General features: G+C 36.4%; 1 non-coding gene across 1 annotated transcript; it reads right to left on the reverse strand.

The window, feature by feature from the left end:
* Nucleotides 1-2,977: 2,977 nt before the first annotated feature.
* On the reverse strand, nucleotides 2,978-3,083 carry LOC124886233. The gene has a single exon (XR_007043319.1). It is a non-coding gene; the product is annotated as a small nucleolar RNA R71 (small nucleolar RNA).
* Between the last annotated feature and the right edge of the window lie 2,139 nt (nucleotides 3,084-5,222).

Consider the following 5,222-nt stretch of genomic DNA (forward strand, 5'->3'; position numbering starts at 1 on the left):
GGTTGTTCGCATTCTCTCCAGTAGGAGAAGTGACTTTATGGTTAGGAGAGCCATCTCGTGGATCTATTACCACTTGGAATAAATTAAGGGCATAACTTGGACCAATTTTCCTACCCTCTAGAATGCTGCAGTTGAAGGATGAGATTTATAATTTTAGGAAATTGCATTTTGAGGCATTATACGAGACATGGTTGAGGTTCAAGAAAAAGCTATAGAATGTTCCAAATCACAAAATCATGGGAGAAATTTACTTGCGATATTTTATAGAGCCTTTAATGCTAATACCAAGGCCGTGGCTGATACTATTATCGGAGGAGCATTTATGAGTCTTTATTTGGAGCATGCTTCAAAAACTTTAGACTAGATCACTAAAACCAATCGAGGGTGGCATACTTGGGAGAAAATAGATCAGTTGATACTTATGCTATTAGTGCTTCCAGTGAGCAGAGGGCATTAAATGAGTAAATGGTTAAGAATTAGCATAACTGAGAACTAAGATTAGCCTACTTATGAAGCAATTTGCAGAAATTGGAGATGAAAAATAAACTCAATGGGTTGACAAGGTAAGGCTTCTAGACATAAAGAGTCAGATTCTGAGGAAGAAGCTAAGTATTTGGATAGAGAGATGATGGTTTTTCGAGCCAAGGGCCAAAGGTCTAATCAACACTTGGAACTTAAGGCAAGTAAATCAAGGTTGGAAATATTATGAAGACAATTATAGGGATAAAAGTAGAGATCGTGATGGTGACTGGAGAAGGACGGATGATTACAAGGATAAGAGTAGACTTTATGTTCCACCAGGGAATCGTGATGCTTAATCTAGAAGTTTGAGAATGGAAACATTACTTGCAAAGCTTGTGAATGGTTCAGAGATCCAAGAGAGTTGCCTTTAGAAAATTAAGGCAGATATTTTGGGTTGAGCTAGAAAGTAGAGTCACATGTAACCACTATTAAGCAGCTTAAGTAGTAGTTTGGGCAAATGTCTTCCACATTAAACTAGCATCAACAAAACACTTGATAAGTGGTAAATTTACCACTTATTTACATCTAAATTCGTGTACACTACTATTATTTAAAAATATGAATAAGATAACTTTGTCCTTTAAATGCACTAATTTTGATATTTTGCAGGTATACAGGTGATGAGATGAAAAGAAGTGAAGTGAGCTAAAATAGGATAAAAAGGGAAAGGAAGTGCAAAAGATATAAATGCAAGAGCAATATCTGACCTCAGTTACTACGATTACGATCTGAGGGCCAGCTAGTCAAGATTAGTCAGATCCAATCATTACGAAGGACTCACCACGATTGTGGGAGTCATGATCGCGATCAAGCTGGGGCGATCATGGAAGCATGGGTTTAAGCCAAGAGGCATATTTGTAATTTTATAGAACCGACCCCAAATCCCATATAGAGCAAAAACCCTTTCACTTCTTCCTAACTAGAATTGAACTTTGAATAATTTAAAACCTTAACAATTCAGGGAAATTTATTGTGGATCATTTCTCAAGTAGGTTTGGTTGTAATTAAAGTTGGATATTGGATAACTCTTACTTTTAATTCCATAGAAGTATTGAATGATCCTTTTGGTATACTCCTTTCTTTTAACTTCATGAGTAGCTAAATATTTATCTTGGGATTATATTAAATAGGGTGTAAATATGTATGGGTTATGATTTATTAGTGTAGATTCTTGGTTATTAATGATGTGTTTCACTAATGCTTTCTTGATTGAGTTGGGATTTATGGGTGAAAACCCCAAATTTCTAAAATCTCACATCATCCTTGAAAGAGGGACGTGTGTATACTTTTGGATCTTATATCATCCTTGAAAGGGGGATATGGGTGACAAGGAATTAGTGAACAATAGTTGGATGTAGCTTATTCTCTTTTCATTATCTTAGAAATAAGAGTGCTAGGTCTTAGGCATCTTCCTAGAAATAGGGATGCCTAATTGAGGTATTTGGTGGAATTGCTTACCACATCCATAAGGTATCTGAAAGAGTCCATGGGTTATAATCTTGAGGTTTGGTTTACAAACTAGAATCAAGAACCTCTAACTTAGCCTACCCATGTAGTCATTAACTAGAATTTGCATTTGATTGTCATGAACCCATGCATTATTTTCCCCTAGGAAGACATAATCCCAAGACTTGTCTCATATTGAAATCTTATCCATATTTGTTGCCTTGAATTGGTAGTTTGATTAAATTTTGATAAAATAACCTTCCAAACCAATCCCCCCAATTTTAATTCATGTATTTTATTTTGTTTACATTAGGGGTATCTCTTTAGTAGCTATTAACACCCATAGGATTAGAAGACTAATTCCACTTCTCAAGGATTTGAACCTAACTCACATTTGGTTAATATACTTGACAACGATTACCTTGCCCATAAATCATGGAGTAAGTTAAGCATTATCAAAATAGCGCTGTTGCTAGAGAGTGAAACTTAGTTTTTGCTTAAGCGGTGTTGATAGTAGCTTTGGATTTAACCATAGTGATTGTTATTTATTTTAGTTGTTGTTTTTGTTTCTTTTTAGGTGATGTCAATAGTGTCCACGACACCATGAGTGACCATGCAAGTAATGCTGGGACCTTTGATGGCCCCCTTGATGACGAGGAGCAACTCCGTGATGTTAGACGTGCGAGTGCTATCCATATCCCATCTAATAAAGGGAATGGGGTATTCCACGTCATGAGTGTTATGTTGCACATGTTTCATATGAATGGTCTCTTTGGGAGGGAAGCTTATGAAGACCCCAACTTGCACTTGAAGAATTTTATGGAAGTTTGTGCCCTCTTTGACATTGCTCACATCTCACAAAAGTCCATATGGTTGCACTTCCTTCCATTTTCTCTAATGGGTGAGGCGGTATTGTGGCTATGATCTCTTTCCACCGGGTCAATCACATCATGGGATGAACTTACCATTGCCTTCTTATATCGATACTTCCCACCATCCAAGATGTTGCAATTTCATGACAAAATCACCAATTTTCATCAATTGAATGGAGAATCTCTATATGAGGTGTGAGAGAGATTCAATGGGAAACTCATGCAATGTCACAACCATAAGGTTCTAGAGAAGATGATTCTCTAAATATTCTACTAGGCTTTGGATCAACTAAACAAAATTGTGGTGAATAATGCAGTTCAATATCATATATTCTCAAAGAAGACTCCAAAAGGTGTTCCACACGCACCCATGGTTGATGAGTTAATGGAACCCTTGGCCAAAATTTCCAATCTTGGGACAAGTTATGAAGAAATAGATCCAAGGGGAAATCTTAACATATTCCATTGTGATGTGGAGCATAAGGGATGTCATGGTTCAAATCCAAGTGAAGAACACACTTCCCATGATCTACAAGGTAACAAAGCTATCTTCTACACTCCTAGAAACTTGAATCATTATGATGTGGCTAGTAGTTGCCAAATTGGTGTTTTTTTGGATTTGCTTAGTGTAGAAGTGTATGAATATTCCTTTTGTGATACTCTTGGTGTTGTTGGAGTGCATACGGACCAAACTCTTGTTGTAAGTACGCAATTACTAGTTGATTCTTTAGATGACAAAATCAATTCTTTTCGTGAGCATGATTTGTGTCAATCTAATGCTAGAACTTAAAACTTAAATAAGGTTCCATTACCAAGTGACAAGAGTATTCACACACTAGTTGACCCTTGTGAAAACTAAGGTGAGTCTACGTTGGTTTGTGAGTTGCCAACAACTAGTGAATATGTGAAGGATTGATTGCATCTTGTTGAGGGAAGTCTTCGAGGCCATAAATCCTTATTCTTCAATGTTAGTCTTCACTTAAAATAAAATTATTTGGGTTATTGTGAGTATAATTCCCTAGTAAAAGGAATGATTAACCTTGGCTTATATCCTTGGCTACTTCATCCATTTGATCTCGATGCACTAGTGGAGTGGGGAAGGGATTGTCTTGGCGTGTCTTCCTTTTTCCTTATAATTACCTTAGCCTTATCATTTTACTTATCATACTAAGTGTTTCATGGTTAAAGCAAAGGATTTCTGGTTGTATTTTAAAACTGTACCCCCTCGGCATGATGTCTTCACACTTGATTCCTTCTTATACTACCTTTTTACCTATGATGATAACCAGGTTAATTTTGAATTTGTATTACGTAGAGGTAGGATGTTTGGTGGCTGGTTTCCTTCTTTGCATGATAGTGATATGTGGGGTAGGTGGATTTTAAGATCAATAGTGGCACCATATTTGATGAGGTCCTTTGTAGAGGTAATAAAACAAATGTATCTTATGGTTCCTAAGATAAAGGTAGTCTTACCTTTTGGGTATAGTAAATCCATTAAGATCATTGTAGTTTCCTAATCTCTTGATATTTGTTAAAGCCACTTCCTTTGTGCCATTCATGCTAAGCTTTTCATGTCACACACAAAGGACCCGTGGATATATTTCAAGTGTGAACAACCTTGGCTTGATTATTTATGTGATAATATCAGATTCTATTCCTTACTCCTTGATGTCTATCTTAGCCATATCCTTTGTGATGCTTGTAGTAAGTGTTTCATGATCATAACAAAAGATTATTGGTTGTATTCCAAGAGTGTGCCTCCTTGGCGTTGATTATATAATTTTGGTACTAATGCTAACCCTTAAAATGTGAGGATTATGTGTTTTTTTTCATTCTCTTTGATTTTTGCAAGGTGTGAATTTGAGATCAAATTTCTTTCAAGATAGAGAGGATGATACAATCATGAAGAGCACAATGATTACAAGGCCTTCTCAAAAGACCAAGCTTGGATTTGCAAGGCGGTTGAAGATCTTTTGGAACCATTTCATAGCCTTGTTCAAGTTGAAGAGAGAAGAAGAGGCCTTACGCTCTAAGGCCTCCTATACTTGGAATCATTAAGGGAAATACTGTCTTTTAAGATCTCCCTTTTACACTCCATAGGAGCACCTTTCATTAAGGGTATTTTAGTCTTTGTTTGTGTAACGACCTGAGTCTACCCCTAGTCGTTACATGGTGCTTATGGTCCTGAGGACCATAAGCTAACCCATGAGATGGTACCAACTGTGAGAACTGAATAATATGACCTTGAATACAGAAGAATAACTGAAATGACATAGATTTTAATGATAAAACAACTACTGAATTATGAATCTAGCATAATACTGAAATCTGAATAATTTGAATAGCTAACTGTAATGTCTGAAAATCCTCTAAACTGAATAC

The sequence above is a fragment of the Capsicum annuum genome, chromosome 7, assembly GCF_002878395.1.
Source record: "Capsicum annuum cultivar UCD-10X-F1 chromosome 7, UCD10Xv1.1, whole genome shotgun sequence".
NCBI classification, from domain to species: Eukaryota; Viridiplantae; Streptophyta; class Magnoliopsida; order Solanales; family Solanaceae; genus Capsicum; species Capsicum annuum.